This window comes from Thamnophis sirtalis, unplaced genomic scaffold, assembly GCF_051295495.1.
Source record: "Thamnophis sirtalis isolate CommonGarterSnake01/CBP01778 unplaced genomic scaffold, rThaSir2_p1.2 scaffold_7, whole genome shotgun sequence".
NCBI lineage: Eukaryota > Metazoa > Chordata > Lepidosauria > Squamata > Natricidae > Thamnophis > Thamnophis sirtalis.
In genome coordinates, this window is record NW_028261387.1 from 38,469,506 (window position 1) to 38,491,123 (window position 21,618).

A 21,618-nucleotide genomic window follows, 5' to 3' on the forward strand; every position below is an offset into this window, starting at 1 on the left:
GCCGCGGTGGGGAGGATTTGCTTTGCTTTGGGGTTGGCTGCTCGCTCCGCTCCAAAGCCAGAAGCTCTCGCCTTTCAGCGCCGAATCCCTGCGCTATTGCCACTCAGGACGCTGCAAAGAGCAATCTGAAATCTCTTCGCCACTTCTATACTGGTACGTCTCCCTTTAGTTAATCTGTTAGTCGCTGTCGTGTAAAATATTTTCCGTATACCCCGCCCACTTTTATACCCCGCGGGGGTATGCGGGGTAGGTAAAAACGCACATTGCCCGTGGGTTATATGCGTGAAAATACGGTAGTCAACCTTTTTATACCTATCGCCCACTTTTGTATCTCTGTTAGTAGTAAAATTTTCTAACCCCCACCGGTTCCACAGTAATGGTGATTTATAAAGTAGGGCAGTAACTTTTGTTTTTAAAAGTTATAAAGCAAAGTTACAGCAAGCCCCTACCACCCACCATGAAAGCTGGAATGCTCACTAGTGGGCAGTAGGGACCAGGTTGACTACCACTGGTCTAATGGTTAACTGCAAGGCCCTTTGTGTCTTTTCATAGAGTTCTTTGCCTTTAAACTAGGCTTGGACTGGACATTTTTTTTCAAACAGAGCACTATCCTCGTAAGCTAGGCAGAAAACACTGCTATTAAATACTTATCCCTTATTTGGAACATTATTTAGACTAGAAAATAACCCTTAATTCATCACACTTCTGTTTCATAGCATCCAAACATTGTTACAGCTGCCATTCAATCTCCATTCAGCGCCTCCATTGTTATTCAAATCCTACTATTCAAAAACTTAATCTTTGGTTTCTGTACATTCTGGCCTTACCTAGAGGATTTCTTATCAAGAAGTATATGGCAACATCTACAGGTACATCAGAGTGGAGGTGGGATGGTGTCTATGATTGACATCATGACTTCTTTTACTCTGTTTCCCTCCCCACCACTTATATGTGGCTAATAAAACATGGATATAAGACACTAATCAGGAGGAGCTAAAGCCAAGCAGATTTTCATTGGTCTTGTTTTGCAATTTGGGCAGTTAAGCAGGAGAATTCACTATTTTGAGGATTCTATGGCATTGTGAATTAGCAAATTCTTACAGATGACTTCTGATCATTTTATTTGGAAGTCATGTGAGTTTCAATCAAAAACCCTGCAAATATCTAGCAAAGCAATGTGCCAGTATATTGTTAGAAGAGTGCTGTCTTACACAGGTTGGCGTTGTTGCCTATTCCTCATATCCTCTTTCAATCCATTCAAGTCCTGTTCTAGAAACTTTTAACTGTTTCAGGGACAAAGATGACTACATTAATACTCTGTTGTCAAGTGTGCTAAGCCACAGAACTGATAGTTGAAAGAAAATGGTTTCTTTCTCCTAGATAGCAATAGCAATAGCACTTAGACTTATGTACCTCTTCATGGTGCTTTTACAGCCCCCTCTAAGCGGTTTACAGAATCAGCATATTGCCTACAACAATCTGGGTCGTCATTTTACCCACCTTGGAAGGATGGAAGGATGAGTCAACTTTGAGCTTGTGACATTTGAACTGCTGAACTGCAGCTAGCAGTCAGCTGAATAGCCTGCAGTACTGCACTCTAACCACTGCACCATCTCGGCTCTGAACATAACTTATGTTTATCCTTTGCATGAAACTATCCCTGTTCCATCAGCCATTTCTAGGAATAAACATTTTTCAGTGCTGAAAATATTTCCCAGTTCCTGCTGGACTCAACCACTTCAGACAAAATACCTACTTGAACCTTAAAAAGAGCCTTACATGAACTTTGGTTTAATTTTGGAAAACGATGCCATTTGTATTGCTGGAAGGATATGTGCACCTCATTCCAAGGAGAATATATATGCAGAAGGTAATTCCATTACAATTAGTGAAACTTAGATTTCTACATTATGTACAGTATCTTTATTTTTTTTCATTTTGTCCAGAAGTGTCCTATCACAGATTTGACAGTGACAGTCTCAGACCAGTGATTTATAGCGATTTAAGGAATCACCCAAGCATTATTGTAGCCATAGAAAGCTTGTCTTTATTACGGTTATGTCAGAGGATGCTATAAGGTGTAATTTACTACTGAGAAAATGGTTTCAGATCCAAATTCCTGCTTTTACACGTAACTCTTATACTTACACCAATTCTGTGAGGCTAAAATGAGAGGAGAGGCTGCAATGAATCAGACCGAAGACCTTTCTAGATGACCAATACTTGCATGCAATAGATGGTTCAAGTCCCAAACAGCTACCATTTAAAAGCCACTGCTTCCTTTAACTGAATTTAAATAACCATGGTAACAGTGAGTAATCATTGTTTTATTTTTATACAGCTCCTCCTCCAGCAGGAGCTTAGTAGCCACTCATAACCTTTACATGGATTTGTCTTCTTCTCTTTAAAGGTCAAAGTTGGTGACATTGCCCTCACAATATTAACCCTGAGAGATTGGTTGGAGTAAGAGAAGGCAACCCATTGAGCTTCTGGACTGAGGGTGGGCCTGAATCCTGCTTCTAGTCCAACAAGCCAACCGCAACACCACACTGGCTCTCTTGTGGTAGTGAATCGGTTTGGTAGCATTTTTTCATAGGACTTGTCCTGAATCCCCCATTATTTAGCTTAACTGGATGGTCTCAAGTTCTGCTATTAGAAGGAGAAGATACTTTCTCCTATCCTCTTTCACTATACCAGGTGTAATTTTATGTATTGCTTTCATTTCACCTCCCCCTCGTATTCTGTCTGTACCCAAACCCTGTAATCTCTTCCCATTTAAAGATTAACAAGAAAGAAGCAAATGCATTACAAGCATACACAAACACCATAGAACTGAACTGGATTGAGCAATTCCCAATTCCGTTGAGTTCTTTCACGTGGAGGGGGACCTATTCTCATTTGTGTACTCTGCCCTCCTCCCCCAAAGAAAATACACCTGAATTTGAGCAGCTTATTCTCTCCAGGATCGCTGCTGCTGCTGCTGCTGCTGCTGCTGCTGCTGCTGCTGCTGCTTGGCAATGGTTTGTTGCAGTTAATTGTAAAGGCTGCATGGCGGAAAGGTACTCCGTGTTGGGGAGGGGAATTCATCCATAAAGCTGAGCTAATGCTCAGAAATTCAGCCTCTCAAATATTTTCTCCTTGCCAGAAGGAGAATCTTGGAAGCAAACTTAAGAGCAGCTCCTGCACAGATTGGGGGGAGGTAGGGAGGATGGCAGAAAGCAGAGAGAAAAAGAAACTGTGTTTAGTTAAGGACAAATTGTTCTCCTGGCATTTTTTCCCCTCCTCTCCCATTGAATTTCAATCAGTTATTGGGGGGAGAGAGGGAGAAGAAGAGGTTCTTTGGGTCAGTATGCAACAATAAAGATGAATGCCTGAAAAGATGGGTTTGTGCAGCACGCCCTTTGTTTTCCCGAGTGCTAACAAGGAAGCAGCCAGGAGCACAGACGCCTCATTAAGGGAGTTTTGCACAAGGCCAGGAGGGGAGGTCGCATTGCAGTTGAAGATGACATCACCGAGTTGGCAGCAGCTAGGGGAGTGCTCTAATGCCAGCAATCGCAGCAAAGGAGGTGGGCAGCTTTATTCCCCATGGTACATCGGAGCTAATGGAGCAAGCACAGAGTTGAAACCTATTCCTCCGATAAGAATGAACAGTGCAATCCCCATCAATAAAAAGAAAACAGCCTTTTTGGAATGAAGTCAAGAGAAACCGTCATCCTTCACTCAGGCAATGGGTGGGAGGGGGAGAGGAAAGAGAGAGAGAGAGAGCAAATCAGTGCATTCTCAAGGTTGAAAATAAAGTGAAGAAGGAAAATAGCAATACCTGCCTTGTCCCGGAACAAAAGAGCTTTCACCAAAATTGCATCCCTTCAGCAGCCACAAATAGGCAAAAGGAGATGCCAATTTTGGCTAAGAAGTGAACAGAATTTGAATTACTATCCAGGGAGGGTCTACCCTAACACTGGTTGATGTCTTTCTGCAAGATTCCTCCAAGCAGAAATAGGGTGAAAGAACCAGTTTTTCACTGGAACTCCTAGCAAGCTTTTGGGGTATATACCTATTTCTAAATATACATCCTGCAACTTGCTCTACAAAAAATACCGGGTTGAATTACCAAACTGCAACCACAATGTTTTCTTTGGGCTTTTAAAACTGGAGTACCCATGCAGCTATTTGATGGACCACATGCTTTGCATGCAAAAGAAACCAGATTCATCTCCCTGTCTCCAGTTGGGGGTGGGGGTGGGAAATGTTCAGAAGATGTTATAGAATAGACCCAGATTATATCATATTATGACTTCCTTGTGCAATACAAATTTCATTGATTGGATCCCAGACAGACCATCCCCTCTTGAATACTTTTAGAACGATTAAAATTAAGTCAAGAAGCCCTGCCACCCTCACCCCACTTCCATTCTGATTTATTTGAAAAAAAGAAGCTGCTCTATATAACCACTTCAGCTAACTGCAGACATCATCCTATATACAGTCTTACAGTGGCTGCTCATTCGGCAGGCTTAAACTGGTTACTGAATTATTAGATGCCTCAATAGATGTTCAGTAAAGACTGGCTATAATCACACTGCTGCCAGAAATGTAATTCAGAAGTTGGAACATTAATTAATATGGTTTGATTTTGTCCAATTATTATACAGTTTGGGTTGACCATGAAATGGATCATTAATATGTCCTACAGCAATTGCTAACTGTTAAAAACACATATGCCATTTGGGAGTTATTTTTAAAAAATCAAAAAATGAAATTTTTGGTCATGGTTGCTGTCTAAAGAGAGTAATTATGCAGCACTGGAAAGACAAATTTTCACTTGATTTGTAGTGATGTAGTGTTGATGGGTCTTTATCAACATTTTTTGATAAAATGCAAGAAAGAAGACAAAAATTTATACAGGATTTTTGAGCTGTATCATTTACTGCATATAGCAGCTCCAGGTTTCCTCCCTTTCCTCCTATTGTTGTTATACTGATCAACTTTCTTGATCTTTGAATGTTGTTATATGTATCTATAGTTTTGTTTTGTTGATTAGTGTAATTTAAAAAAATCATTGTTACTGAATTATTTATGTAATATATGCCAACTTCAACCAATGTAAAAGTTTACTATCATAATTTAAAAAAAAACAATGAAGCGCTAAAATACAGGCAGTCCTTGACTTACAACTGTTCACTCAGTGACCATTTAAAATTACAACGGTACTGAAAAAAGTGACTTATGATTGTTTTTCACAATTACGACCTTTCAGCATACCCATGATCGTATGATCAAAATTCAGATGATTGACAACTGGTTTATATTTATGACTGTTGCTGTGTCCCAGGGTCATATATTCACCTTTTGCAAACTTCTGAAATGCAAAGACAATGGGGAAGCCAGATTTATTTAACAACCATGCTATTAATTTAACAACTTCAGTGATTCACTGAACAAATGTGGCAAGATAAGTTATAAATAGGACAAACTCACTTTGCTAATTTCTCACTTAATAACATCAATTTTGGGCTCAATTGTGGTTGTAAGTGGACAGGTAGCCCTCGAGTTACGACCACAATTGAGGCTAGAAACTGGGAGACACTAAGTTGTAGCCCCGTCTTAGGCACTAAACAAAAATCCAAATCTTGACAAGAAAACTTCAGGGGCCTGTCCAAGAAATCTCTGAGAATCAAACACAATTGAATAACAGTAAAAAAATAATAATAGAGTGAGCACAATCACTTTGTTTTCAAAATTTAAGGTGGGACTGCACAATCACAAAACAGTCCATGTGGGTTGGTATTGGCAGAACTGTAACCATGTAACTGGAAATGAAATGATAGCCATAGGAATAAAGGCAAATATTTATGTGGAAAAAAAATCAGCATTTGAGCCAAATTGTATATTTAGTCTAAGGCCAATGTAGCTTATAGTTTATGTTTATCTGGTATCTGGATTTTTTTTTTCCTATTTAGAGCATGGCTTAAATCACAATCCCTCCCCTCAAAACAAAGATTATTTTCTCTTTCTTTTCTTTTCTCCCTCCCTTCCTTCTCTACTTCCTTCCTTCCTCCTCTCCTTCCCCTTCTTCCTTCCCTTACTTCTCCCCTACTCTTACCCTCTGTCTTCTCCTTCCTACCCTCTCCTTCTCTTTTTCTCTTTTTCTCTCTTCCTCCCTCCTCTCCTTCTCTTTCTCTCCCTCCCACCCATCTCTCCTTACCTCTTTCTTCTTCCCCTACCTCTCCTCCACATCTCACCTTATTTTCTCTTTCTTTTCTTTTCTCCCTCCCTTCCTTCTCTACTTCCTTCCTTCCTTCCTCCTCTCCTTCCCTTTCTTCCTTCCCTTTCTTCTCCCCTACTTCTACCCTCTTTCTTCTCCTTCCTACCCTTTCTCCTTCTCTTTTTCTCTCTTTCCCCCTGCTCTCCTTCTCTTTCTCTCCTTTCCACCCACCTCTCCTTACTTCTTTCTTCTTTCCCTACCTCTCCTCCACACTTCTTTTTCCTCTCCTACTATCTCTCCTTCTCTCTCCCTCTCTCCCACCCTCCACTTCTTTCCTTTCATTCATCCCTCCATTCTCTACTTCCTTCCTCCCCTCCTTTCCTTCCTTCTTCCCTTCCTTTCTTTTTCTATTGTTATAGGTATCTCTTTCAGATCCAGTTTATGTTTTCTTGAAGGTGTTATTTCCACAAGTCCATTTTTTTTCATATTATTTCCTTTTTTTCTCTATCATTCTACAGTCTATGTGCCAGCTATCATCCTGATTTGATTTCACCAATCATGACCCCCTTGTTTTGCTCATAATTATTATTTTTGAGAGTTGTTCTATTTTTTCATTGCTTTTTATTTCTTTGCTCCATCCATCTATACCAATTAACCCATATCTGGTCTACTTTCAATTTCTTAGGAATATTAAACATCTGGGCTCTTTTTTTTTTGTGAGTTCAGTCCATTCAAGTTTATCGACATACTTGTTATTTCTTGATCCATCTTTAGTTGAGATTGTTTCTTTTACTTCTAGTTTGTATCTGACTTTTCCCTCTCACGCCTTCCTTCTCTGCTCTTTCTCTTTCTTGCCTCTGTTCTTCTCTCCTGCTTCTTTCGCTGTCTTCTGATGTTTCTTCCACTTGACCTCTGTATTCTAATTCCTCTTTGCTTCCTTGTTTTCCTTCCCTATTACAGTATTCTTCATAGAATTTGCGTGCTTCTTCTAAATTCTCATATCTTTTTCCTTGCCAAGATACCAGAACCCCTTCTGGTACCAGCCATCTGTACATTATTCTGTTTTTATTCAACTCGTTTGTTAAAAATTGGTATTGCCTGCGTTGTTCCCCGATTCTCCGTGTGATCTGTTTAAGCGTGGTCAGCTCTTTTCCCTGTAGTATAATCGTCTCTTCTCTGGTTTTTTTGTACACTTCATCTCTGGCAGTTTTCTTAGTGAATCTTACATGTACTTCTCTCGGGAGCCTATGTCTCCTTGTATAATTAGTATTCACCCTGTAAGCCTCATCAATGTTTGCTCTCATTTCTTGTTCTGTTTTTTGCAGAAATTCAGTAAGGATAATAACCATTTTTTTCTTTCAGATCTTCCTCCTTCTCTTCCGGTATGTTTTGAAATCTTAGGTAGAATGCCGCTTTTTCGTTTTCAAGTCGGATTATTGACAATTCCAATTCTTTATTAAGTTCCCTATATTCTATTTCCATTTTTCCCATCTTCTGATCTGATTGTTGTATTTTTTCTTCCATACATTGGATTTTCTGTTCGTTGATTGTTAAGGCATTCTGTATCTTTTCAACTTTATCGTCTACAATTTTGATTGTTCCTTTCAATTCTCCCATTTCATTTTTTAATTCTTTGTGATTTTTCCTTGTCTCTGTTTGGCTTATAGCCAAGGTCTCCTGTATCATCTGGAGCATCGATTGCATGTTTTGCATCATAGGTGCTGGTCCCGCTGATTCTGCCATCTTTTCCCCTTTCTCCAACCCCCATGCACTCTCCATTGTTTTTTGATTTGAGGAGGGGGGCGTTGCTGCACTCATATTGGGTATGGTCTTTTCCCCTAATTTTGATGAGGTTGCCATTTTTAACCCCCTTTTTTGGTCTTGCCCACTATTAGTTATAACTTTTACCTTATTTATACCTTATCAGTAATATCAATAATATATTATAATTATTATAATTGTATAAACCAATATTCAACAACAATTCCACAATTATCCTTCCTTGGTATCACCTTTCAATACTTAAACAGTCCTATGTAATAATACTAGTAGTATTCTATTTGATTAATTTGATTAGTAAATATCATAAATTTATACATCACACCCTATTCTTATATCAATAAATATTTCTCAGTTTTGTCAGTTGTTCAATATTCAGTTCTAATAATTAGACTCTCTAAGTCATTCTCTTCTTGATGTCAGTGTTAGAGTCCACGAAGCAAAAGACAGACCTCTATTTCTTGTCTCTGGCACAGCTCCAAGCTCCCAGTCAGATAAATAACAAATACTTAAGAAATTCAGCTCAGCAGCAGAAGAGCTGGTAAGCAGAAAAAAAAGGAAACTCCGTTTGCCAACCTGACTATTATGCAGTCACTTCTTTAAACCTTCCAAATCCTTCTGGCAAATTTTGTTCCCTGAAGTCCATGTCGGGATTTCATTCTTACTGTGGCTGATCTTAAGGTTGTTGCGGCTGTCCCTTCCTGTCCATTCTAACTCAGCCTCTTTGCACTGCTTCTTTTTGGCAAACATAGACTGTAAAAAAAAAACAGCCTCTCTCCTGGCTCCTTCTTCTCTCAGCTCACCCACTTTGCCAGTTTCGCATTGCTTTCCTCTCTGGATTGTCAGCAATAATAACAAGCACCCGAATTTGTCTGCTTCTGTTTCTGTTTCTTCCTTCTATGCGGCCGCCATTGCTCAGTCCTAACCAGATGGTAAGATATTTCTTCGTCCGTTTAGGGGGGTTTCTCCTATCTGCCGGGGGATTTGCCTTACCACCCCGGCGTCTGCAGAATATCCCCTTTGTTCTGCTGGTCTCTTCGGGATCAGCAGTGCTCCAAAAATGAGCCCACACGAAGAAATTAGAGCTAGGGGTTAGAGGAACTCCATTACCCCGCTCTAGGCACAGTGACGTCACCACCCGGAAGCCCCAAAACAAAGATATTTCAAAACCACATATTTAAAGTTGATGATAGGATTTATCTAAAAATAATAATTTAATCCAAGTATTAAAAAATGTAGTAAAGATTTCAATATATAGTTAACACAATATAAATAAAACTTCTGTTATTTTTTTAAAAAAATTAAATATAAACGTTTGTAATGAACTGGGAGACATCACTTAAAAACCTCCTAGCTCGCATACTACTTTACCAAATCATCCTTAAAAGTAGAGCAGTGAGCAAAGCTTCTGAAGCAGATCTTAATGCTGCGTTCACATGAATGTGGCTGGACCTCATGATAACTTTTAGTCAGCGTTCAGATATAGCATACTGTGCAAGCAGATGTTTCCATTTTGAATCTCAAGCTAACAGCTCCAGCCAAAGGAACTGGATGCTAGAAAAACAGTGTGTCGGAGACCTTGGGAAGCTACTTTTGTCAAACAGTTTGATTTGGTGTGAGACAGTTTTGTATCCTTTACTACTAGAATAGGACAGCTGTGTCTGTTACTGTCAGCCTCTGCTTTGCTGTTGCTTCGACTGTCATGAAACGGGGAGGGAGGGCATGGTATTTGGGAGGGGTTATTAATTGTGCTGGAGGAAGTTTCTGGAGCTCAGCTGCCTGTCGGACTACGCATGCGTAGGAGATTCCCGCCAGGACTAATGGCACCGACATTCCATCTTCGTGATGCCTTTTGAAGTTATCTCACACCTGACACTTGGGAGAATTATGATTGGACTGTAACTGTGATGCCAAGGGGTGGGGAATGGGCTATTCTATATATCAATCGCTTTCGCGCCTAAATAATCAGACTTCGCTTCGCTATGCCTTTAATCATTTATAATTAGTAAAAGTACACTTGATTTCTATTCATGGAGTCTCGTGGTCTTCTTTCCTAATTACCTAATGGAGAGGTTCTGACAGTAAGCGAAGTCTCACTCACACCCCACCAGGAGATTTCAACCTTCCGTGGGGGGTGTACTTACAAGAAGGAACGAGAAAGATGTCTTTGCAAGCAAGCGATGAAGAAGAGATTGAAAGGGAAACTGCAGACCCATCATTACCTGGGAGAATGGCTGGCCTAGGAATAGCGGACCCTGCGATTCCCCCTCAATGGTCCCTAAGTGTGGGGCAAAAAGAGGACAGCGAAAGTTGGGATGCTGGAGTTACTAGGAGAAAACAAAGGGCAAAGCCAGCTGACTTGGAAGAAACCTTGCCCGAACGGAAACCTCGAGAGAGAGACCAAACGGAAGACTTTGAACCAAGGTACTCTATGCAAAAATTCAGGGAGGGTGAAGAGGCCGAGGGAGGATGGGAGCAAACAAACCCAGAAACAGCTTCTCCCCCCCCCCAGCCAGGGCGGCTGCCAGAGTAGGGGGGCCCCCCAGAAGACGCAGAATGGCAAAAGTCCCTCCCTTACCTGTAAAATATGACGGGAATTCCAAGAAGCTGGGTCTCTTTGTTATACAAATTTGGAACTATATGGAAATTTATGGGCCCGATTTAGAAAGAGATGAAATGAAAGTGCGAATGGTGTTACTTGCTTTGGAGGAAGAGGCGGCCGAATGGATGATCAGCTTGCACCAAAGCAATTCCCCCCTCCTGAGGAATTTTGATGCTTTTATGACTGCGTTTAAAAGACGATTTGATGACCCTCTAATTGAGAAACGGGGAAAGATGAAATTTATGGCCCTCAAGCAGGGAGATAGACCGGTGGCTCAATATATTCAGGAGTTTCAACAGCTTTCTTGTTATATGAGAGGCTGGTCTCAGGATGCCCTTTTGGACCAGTTTGCATTAGGATTAAATGAGGACATTTACCAACAATGTGTTAACAGACACCTTCCCAAGCGAGTTACAGCTTGGTATGAAAATGCAGCAGACGTTGAGCTCGATTTGATTAGACTTCAACGTGCGAGAGAGGAGAAAGCAGGAAGATCACCCCCCCCCCAGCTCAAAAGCCCCCTTTCCGAATCAGGAGTGAGGGAAAGGGAAGCTCCACCGGCAAGGGCAAGCCGCTCACATGCTTCCGTTGCGGGAGGGGAGGCCACCGCACCACAGATTGCCGTGTTAAACTTCCTACAACCGCCCCGCCCCCTGCCAAGAGGGAAGGGAAGACGAGCAGGGCCCCAGAGAAGAAGAAGAAAGAGGCTGCTTTCGCTGCTGATAACACCCCCCAGCGCTTCAGACAGGAGGTGGAGGAAGAAGCGGACGTCACCCCCAGCTCCTCTGATGACTCCATTGACGACGCCTCGCCTCGCTGGGTGAGTTCAAATAAAGGCCCCATGTTGATCCCAATAGAATTAAGGGTACCACCCGATGGGGTGTCAGAACAGCTTCCTGCCCTCCTTGACTCGGGCTGTTCGAGATGTATGATCAATCCTGCAATGGTGGAAAAACTGGGCCTGAAATTAAGAACTTTGAAAACCCCTATTGTGTTTTGCCAAATCGATGGATCCATTGCAGGGGGTGGCCCAGCCCATTTCTATACTGAACCTCTAGAGATGAAAATGGGCACCCACGTAGAATTGATCTCTTTTATTGTGGCTCCTGGAATGGACAGGCCCCTGATTTTGGGCCTCCCCTGGCTTCGTAAATGGAACCCTCGCATTAATTGGAGGGAAGGGTGGCTGCACATTCGCACCAGCACAGCTCCAGACGTGGAGGGCAATACCCCAGAGCCTGCTGGCTCCAGCCCCGCATTGGCCACCAGGGGCCAGGAGAGAATTGAGGGGGAAGAAAAGATTCCAAAAGAGTATTGGGACCTGAAAGGAGATTTTAGTGAAAAATCTTCAGATAAGCTTCCGCCCCACAGACCTACTGATTGCTCCATCGATATTTTGCCGGGGGTTAAACTTCCAAAGCCCCAAATATATTCAATGTCCCCTAGGGAGATGGAGGAAATGAGAAAATTCATTGATAAAAACTTGGAAAGAGGTTTCATCGAGCCAGCATGTCCCAAGGTAGCTGCACCCGTATTGTTCAGAGAAGATGGCTCCCTGAGATTATGTGTTAATTTCAAAAACCTGAACGGTATCTCAGCTCAAAACCTTTACCCGTTACCGTTGATGAAGGACATGCTGGCCTAATTGGGAAAGGGCCGCATTTTCACTAAATTGGACTTCAGAGAAGGGTACTATAGAGTCCGCATAAAGGAGGGGGATGAGTGGAAGACGGCTTTCAACTGCCCCCTCAGTTGTTTCCAGTTCCGGGTGATGCCCTTTGGCCTGCAGGGGGCGCCTGCAGTCTTCATGCAATTAATTAATGAGATTTTGCATGATCATCTTTACAAAGGCGTTATCGTATATTTGGACGATATCCTTATTTACACTCAAACTTATGACGAACACGTCACGTTGGTCCGCACTGTCCTGAAAAAGCTCCGGGCCGCTGAACTGTATGCCAAGTTGTCCAAGTGTGAATTTCACCAGGAGAAGATTGACTACCTGGGGTATCGTATCTCCGCCGCTGGCATTGAGATGGACCCCGCTAAGGTGAAGGCGGTCACTGAGTGGGAGGCGCCCCGTACACACAGACAATTGCAGAAATTTTTGGGTTTTGCCAATTTCTATCATCAGTTTATCCCTTCTTTTGCCAAAATTGCGCTTCCCATCACTAATTTGTTGAAGTCCAAAGGTGGGCCTAAACCTAAGCCTAGCAAGCCGCTGGATTGGACCATGGAGTGTCAGGCTGCTTTTGAGAAGTTGAAACGACTCTTTGCGGCGGAACCAGTTCTGAAGCATCCAGACATGGACAAGCCTTTCGTCGTTCAAGCTGATGCCAGCGATGTGGCAGTTGGGGCCGTCTTGCTTCAGGCCAACGACCAAGGTAATTTGCAACCATGTGCTTACACCTCCCGTAAGCTCACGGACACAGAAAGGCATTAGGCAATCTGGGAGAAAGAAGCATTTGCAGTGCGTTGGGCTTTGGCCACGTGGCGCCACTTTCTAGAGGGCGCTAAGCACCCGTTTGAGGTGTGGACTGACCATAAAAACTTTGGCTTTGAGGACTCCACGAGGCCTCTCCCCTAAGCAGATGCGCTGGGCTCAGCATTTCAATCGTTTCAATTTCACACTCAAGTACATCCTGGGAGGGAAGAATTTCATGGCTGATGCTTTGTCCAGGCTCCCTCAGTACAACTGCTCTAAGCTGAGTATTGTTCAACCCGTAGTTCCCGCATCCAGCCTTGCTGCTCCGGTTGTCACTTGGCAGCAGGCGCGCTCGAAAGTAGAAGTGCCTCAAGATTTCCTTTCTGACCTCAAACGGGCCCTTCCCCAGGATGACTGGTTCCAGCAGCATCAGGGTGAATGTACAATGAGGGACGATTTACCGTGGATTGGGGCTAAACTTTACGTCCCTGCCTCTCTTCGTCTCGTTGTTCTCCAACGGGCTCATGATTCCAAGTTGGCGGGTCACTTTGGATTTGTGAAGATGCTGCATTTGGTGAAGAGGCAGTTTTGGTGGCCCTCTTTGAAAAAAGACATTGAACTTTATGTTGCCAGTTGTCCAGTCTGTGCAGCCGTTAAACGGCCACCAGGGAAACCCCAAGGCCTACTCCAATCTGTAGCTCGCCCTGTCGCCCCTTGGAAGGAAATTTCTATGGACTTTATTGTCGAACTTCCCGAGAGTCAGGGGCACACCATCATATGGGTGGTTACTGACTTATTTTCAAAACAAGTTCATTTTATTCTGTGCCACAAGATTCCTTCTGCGAAGGCACTTGCTAAGCTCTTCATTTCTCACGTTTACTGTTTGCATGGGGTGCCTGATCGCATCATTTCCGATAGAGGTGTCCAGTTCACTTCTGCTTTCTGGAAGGAATTTCTTAAGTGCATTGGCTCCGCCCAGGGTCTAAGCTCCGCCCACCACCCTCAGACTAATGGGGCTTGCGAGAGGACTAATTCTGTTCTGGAACAATATTTACGTTGTTTCATCAATTATCAGCAAGATGATTGGGTGGACTTGTTGCCGCACGCTGAAGTGGCCTATAATAATTCTGTCCATAGCATCACTGGGTTCACTCCTTTTCGTGTTGTGTTTGATCAGGACTTTGTTCCTATTCCTGAAATTCCCCTTGAGCAGCCACAAGTTTCTTCCGTTTCTGAATGAAGTGAGCGATTGAGCCATGTTTGGCCTTTGGCACTTAGTACTTTGGATGCTGCGCATTGCGCTCATAAGAAGCAGGCTGATAAGAAGCGTGCGCAACCTTACCAGTACAAAGTGGGTGACCAGGTTTATTCATCCACGAAGTTCCTCCAAACTACACAAAAGTCTAAGAAATTGGGGCCTAAGTATGTGGGCCCATTTCCCATCATCAAGGTCATCAATCCTGTTTCGGTTCGTTTTTAGCTACCCAAAAATCTCAACCGTGTTTATCCAGTTTTCCACGTTAACCTCATTAAACCAGTTCGTGTCTCCTCTTTGCGTCCGCCTGTGGACCCACCACCTGCCCCCCTGTTGATTGATGGTGAGCGGCATTTTGAGATTCGTGAAATATTGGACTCTCGACGGCAGTGGAATCGGATACAGTACCTAGTGGCTTGGAAGCATTTTCCTCCATCTCATTCCGAATGGGTGCACAAGTCCCATGTCCGTGCTCCCCGACTGCTTCAACAGTTTTATTCTGCTTATCCTGACAAGCCTTGACTTTTTCTCCCCCCCCCCCGTCTTTTTCTCTTCTGTTTTTGTTGTTCGTCTGTTTGTTTGTGTTTTGTCGTTTTCCAGGCCTGAACGCCTTTTTCCGGAGGACGGACGGATGTCAGCCTCTGCTTTGCTGTTGCTTCGACTGCCATGAAACGGGGAGGGAGGGCATGGTATTTGGGAGGGGTTACTAATTGTGCTGGAGGAAGTTTCTGGAGCTCAGCTGCCTGTCGGACTACGCATGCGTAGGAGATTCCCGCCAGGACTAACGGCACCGACATTCCATCTTCGTGATGCCTTTTGAAGTTATCTCACACCTGATACTTGGGAGAATTATGATTGGACTGTAACTGTGATGCCAAGGGGTGGGGAATGGGCTATTCTATATATCAATCGCTTTCGCGCCTAAATAATCAGACTTCGCTTCGCTATGCCTTTAATCATTTATTAATTATTTATTTATCATTTTACTAATTAGTGAAAGTACACTTGATTTCTATTCATGGAGTCTCATGGTCTTCTTTCCTAATTACCTAATGGAGAGGTTCTGACAGTTACCTCCTCTTTTGCAAGTCTCTAATATATCCCTGCTTTACAGCCCGTAATAATATGAAAAAGAATGGGTAAAATATCAATAGACAATTAATGTAGAACCACTAGCAAAAAAATCCAGAGAATTATAGATGATAACCAAGACTGTAACTGTATTCCTTTAGTGATGTTTCATGACCGTTTGGATATTTGCAGCCCACATCTGGTGATTTATTGTTTGATTATGCACCATCAAGTCAGCCACAAATTTCCTCCATTATGACCTGTCTAACTTGTTCTGGCAATAGTGCACTAATCACCACTGTAATATTCACTTTGCTGCTGTCCTCCTTATCTTTCCTTCCACCTTTCCCTTTTCCAGAGACCTGGGTCTATGGGTAATATGTCCAAAGTATAATAACGAGCCTGATCATTTGTGCCTTGAGTGAGAACTCTCGGTTGATTTGTTCAGTGATCCATTTGTTTGTTTTCCTGGCTGCCTCCTCTCTGGAGTCTTAGACATTCAAAAGCATCAATATTCTTTCTTCAAAGTCCAACTTTCACTTCTATTCAGACCTAACGGTTCTAATTAACTGATCACCCAGCAGGAGCAAGCATGGTACCATTTGCAGCTTAGAAGCACTGGAAATATATATGTTTATACATTTGTTTGTTTGTACATTTATAAATCTAAATTCTGTGACCATAATCATAGCTTTCAGTGACCATAAATTACTGAATCTCCCTTTGTGGTAATGTTTGCCATGACATGCAAACTGTAGTTTATTCTTTTTACTAGCCAGGGTCAAATGCAAGCTTTGACTTCTAATTTATTATTTATTGATTTGGCTTTGTTTGTGTGTTACAATAAACACATATGGGAATCAGACACATGGTCTGTTTAGCTATTTTTCCTGACAGGAAGAGCTAAGCAACTTATTCATGGGAAGCCAAATGTGTCTATAACTCAACTTACTACAAGATGCAAAATATAGGCTTTATGGTTTCAGGTAAAATAACACAACTGCAGAATGCAGAACCACAACCAATTGATGTGCTACACAACAAATTGTTTGTATTAATCTACTCAATGTCTCTTTCTTTTTTTAAACCATAATGTGGATAAAATAAATCCATCCTTGGGATCATAGTGTTTTCCTTTGTGAGATATTCATGAGTAATAGAAGACAATTATCCAGTCTGGTGTTCCAAGAATTCATTTCATTAGCCAGCACATCAGGGGGAAAAACTCACATGGTCTTTAAGCTAAACATCAACCAAGCATGCTGAATGCAGCTAATATGTAACCCAGCTGATTCCCTGCTGTCACACACCTCATTGTATCCCCTCCTGAAACAATGGACGGAAACTTAGTTCAGTGCAAATGATCTCGGCTGAACAATGTGTCTCTGGATTAGCTGCCAGCCCCAGTGGGTTTGACCGGTTGCTGCTGCCAGTCAGTCTGAGATCTCCATCTCCGGGTTGCTCTGAGTTCAGCTTTGGAAACAGAGGAAGATTAACAGATTAAAAGATCTTTGCATTGTGTAGACAGCCAACTCAATAGGCAAAGTGTTACAGATTTTCTATCATCCTGCAAAGTCCAGGACTTCCTTCTCTGAGCACATTTAAACATCAAATCCTTAACATGTTCCCTGAATTGCAAAATGTTATACAATCTACATAGGTAGTATTTTGCAGTCAGTGTTTGTTGAACGTATGTGTGTGTATGTGTGTAGCTATACGTACTGTATATTATTTGTTATGATTATATTCTAATAAGCTTAGAATAGTCCAGGTACTTCTCCATCCAAGTACTGATCGTAAGGAGACCTTATTGAATTTCATTGCTTGCTTTCAGGCAATTTTTAGCACACAAATACTGTTTGTGCTGTTTATGGGGCTGTTGTAACTTTCTAGTGCAACAGTGACACAGGCAAGAGATAGTAACTTTCAAAGACCTTATCGAAAAATTTAGTATGGGTTTTAATAGTAAATGATTTTAGGAATCCAGCATGCTAATCATTTAATAGTACTATTTTCTCCAACATCAGCAAAATGTTGAGGCTGATCTTGAAATTCAGGAATAGGAAGACATCCAAAGCAGAAAGCTTCAGAAAAATAAGTGACTCAAGTTAGTCTCGCATAGATCAGGCAAATGCATATTGATGTCATTAACAACGGCAAAAGTTCTAAAAAATTTAAATATCTCCAGTATTTTATCTTCTAGTTGTAATCAGACTGCCTCCCTGCCTGATTTCATTTAGAAAAAAAATGTTTAAACTGAGTTCTCCTGCAGAATATTTGTAGTTGAAAATGACACTATCAATGTGTGTTTGAAGAGTTAATATGATTGAGTATAATTAAAGTGATTACACTTTAATTCATTCTTTCATGGTTTTTTTTTCTTTTGTGAAGGTGATTTTATTATTCTGAGGAATTTATTGAGGATTTTTTTTTCTATATAAATTACTGGGGTAAAATTTTGCCTACATTTTGTAAATTACCAAGAATCTTACGGATTGTGGCAGGAAAAAAATCGAATGAAATGAATGAATGAGCAAACAAATGAATAAAGTGGTTGGAATAACGTATGGATTTTATTGGAATACTGGCAATAACATATGACAAGTCATAGCTGACTTCAAAAGGAAATGGTTTTAAAACATTACAAGATTCATTTAAAAAGACAAACAGACAAATGAGGGTAAAGTTTAATATTACAATAAAAGCTCAACTATTTAGAATACACATTAGATTAGGAAAGAAAATGCCACCATAGAAAACAACCAGCTTCAAGGAAACCTTAAAAGTGTAGATTTCCTTCAGAAACTGTCCAAAAGAGAAAAAGAAAGTTGAATACACAATCTGGCAAAATAAATATAAATTGATAATAAGGCAAGTGAAAAAATGCATTGAGACACATTGCAAAAATCAGTAACAGTAGCAGTAATTTATGTTTTTAAAAATATATTAGAAGCAGGAAATTGGCTATGAAGGAAGTTGCACTACAGCTGAACCAACTCTGAAATAGATATAGCAAATAATGACTAATCCATAAAAACAAAAAATTAAAAATAACTATTCATTAAATCTTGGTGACATCCACCTAAACTTTCCTAAATTAATTTGAAACTGCTGAACTTCTAACAGAAATATGCAGCTTAGCTAGCCATGAAATTGGCACCTTTGTGTGAGAATTGGAAGGTAGCCATTACAATACTGATTTGATTTTTTTTAAGAAAAGAAGCCAAGGAGATATATATTTTTAAAAAGCAACATTATTGTATATTCTGATATATTGATGGAAAGCATTATTGATAAAGTTCTGAAATGTGTGATGAAAAAAAATGTTTTATTTTGAAAACTGAAGACTTATTTGTCTCTTAGAACCTTTTTTTAAAAGAAAGTATTAAAAAAACAATATATCTAGTTTGATAAATCTTGTCTGGAATCCAAAATTTTGCTAATATGGCATGTTTAGTATGACTTTTTAACTTAGATAACTTTAAAAGATAACACAGTATAAATTAGAGTGTATCAGGCCAACATGTGAATTTAGCTAATTATATTTTTTAGGAAACCATGTCCAAGAAATCATGTCCTGATATGTATGAACTCACGACCTTTGGGCTTTAAAAAAGCCTCTTAATGATGTTTTTGTTCTATACCCTCTTATCTAGTTGTTTCTAGATTTACACAGGAGTGTCTGGTGAAAGGACATTATAAAAATGTTTTCAGAAAACCAGGCAGGTAATGTCTGCCACATCATGCTAGGCCATGGTTTGTTTAAATGTGGTTCTCCAAATAAATCACTAATAATGGGAGTACACTGACACATAAGATAACAATCAGGAAGAAATGGAATTCCCAAGGATATCTTCAATTTTGTAAATTAAATTCTAGAATTAAGAGTGAACAGTGAGGGAGCCAAGATTTCTGATGAAAACAAAGGCAGACTGCCAAAGGCTTTGAAGATATCTCTTCAAACTGGATGACTGGCATTGCAATTCTGTGCAGATGTACTAAAAATTAAGCCTCACTAAACCCCTCCCATGTAAAAGATTGAAGTTTGTTAAAGTAACAAACAAGGTATAATGTAATTAAATATAAGGGTATATCAACATACACCTCAATTTGTATCCTGCTTAATTATTGGGATTGTTTATTACAATCATTTGAATTGGATTGAACATACGAGTCAGTTGGAATTCACATTTGAGAGATTCAGACCATCATCTGCTTACTTGAACTTTGTCTATCTTAACTTGTTATACTGTGGAGGAATTCGTTCTGCTTGGACATTTATTAAATTCTTCCTTGGAGAGAAAGTCATTCTTGTGCCTCAAAAAGTGCGATTCTTTAGGAGGAAAATAGAGCCTTCCAACCTAGAAGACAGGACGGCCTTTGCGCTGCAAATACAAGTACTGGATCCCTATTTCAATGCCAGAGAATTGCAGTATAGATACCGTCTATCCATCAAGCTGATGAAGTCTTTGGTGATACGTCATCTTCTCTGCTCTACCACAGCGCAAGAGATGTTGGTCGCTGCCATGCTCTTCACCAATCCTTTGCCATCTTCCCTGGTCCAAAAAACAGGCCAGTTGGGCATTCCTTCTGGAAACATACGTTTAAGCAGATTATTGCTTACTGATTCCATCATTCTTGGGTGAAAATTATTTTCTAGATGCATTTCACTGGAATTTCAAATTTAAATCTGGAACAGAAACTGCCCTCTTCATCCTGAACTTTTGCTGTGAGAGTATTTTGTGTGATTTTTGTAGGGCTGGGCTTTCTTCTTACTACTCACTCTTCCACAAGCATTGCTCGTCTGTTTTTTAAGATTCTTTAGGAAATCATGGTGCCTAAGTTAAAAAGAAAAATTTTAAATTCATATTCCTTGTGTGATATTACATAACTACACAAAAAAACCTATTACCCAGTTTTCTTACATTACATTTTCACTCACAAGATCACTTTTAGAAATAGTGTTCTAAATGTTACTGTCTAGAATTATGATACTGTTATTGTTATATGCAAATCTATTTCTTTACACTAAACTGGAACTAAACTGGCAAATATTTGAATAACAATAAAAATAATGAAATAAAAAAAAAAATCAGTAATAATTTGTATAATTGTTTCTTAATAGAGTCCTGTTACAAACATCTAATTTTTATTGAAAAGTGTTTTCACTGTTTCAATGATACCAGATTGCTTTTTGGATTCCATGTAGTTTGCACACCTGAATTTGCACTTCCCTTCCATTCAACAAAAAACTACATGTTTCAGTTGGAGCAGCTCAAGAAAGACAGCAAATCCTCATCTTCCTTGAGCATATGATTCCCATCAATATTAGCTACTCCACAGTTGCTATGGTATCCAAAAACGAATTGAATTAGAAAGACATCTCTGTGAAAAATAAAAAGGAAATGTCAGAAAATGTTTTTTCCCTATCAATTGTCTTAATTATTGCTCTTGGATAAGTTCTAGGTAGTAAGATTTTTAAAAATTTAATTTCTTTTCAGTAATTTTCAGTTGCATATACTATTATTAGACCTTTCCAAAAATCCCAGTTCATGTAAAATGTGAAGTTAGCTATTAAATATGTAATGCATTCATATTATAACAGATTATTTATTTAATCCAGAATTACTTCAGGAAAATCAAATTTTCTCCTTGCCTGAGACTAGAGGGAAACTATTTTATATATGACAGTGATATTACCTTGCAAAAATTGGAAGTATGAAATGACACTAGTATAACACATTAAGGAGGTTTTAATCCCAGGAAAGAATCTTCCATATATATATCTTCCTCCCATATTTGGGCATACCGGGGGTTGTAAAATCTAAATAGATACGTTTCACCCTGGCTGGCTGATAAGGAGTCGAGCTCTCTGGCTCAATGGTTAACACATCTGCCTTAGAGGCAATACAGCACAGGCTCGATTCCCAGTAAGGGTATGGCTAGCTGATGAGAGCTAAATAGCTTGAAATAGATCTATACTAGTCTCCCTTTATTTATTTATCAGCACAAATATAATATATATATATGTATGTATGTATGTATGTATGCATGCATGCATGCATGCATATGTATATGTATGTATACACACATATGTATACACACATATGTATACACACACACACACACACACACACACATATATAAATGTGTGGGTGGGTGGGTGTTGTATTTGTGCTGATAAATAAATAAAGGGAGACTTATATATATATATATATATATATATATATATATATATATATATATATATATATATATATATATATATATATATATATATA

At 40.2% G+C, this 21,618-nt stretch overlaps 1 long non-coding RNA gene across 1 annotated transcript; it reads right to left on the bottom strand.

Annotated features, from left to right (window-relative positions):
• Positions 1 to 17,883: 17,883 nt before the first annotated feature.
• On the bottom strand, positions 17,884 to 21,261 carry LOC148044611 (uncharacterized). The gene is made up of 2 exons (XR_015697274.1): positions 20,556 to 21,261; positions 17,884 to 20,175 (listed from the first exon to the last, which is right to left on the bottom strand). It is a non-coding gene; the product is annotated as an uncharacterized LOC148044611 (long non-coding RNA).
• Positions 21,262 to 21,618: the final 357 nt, after the last annotated feature.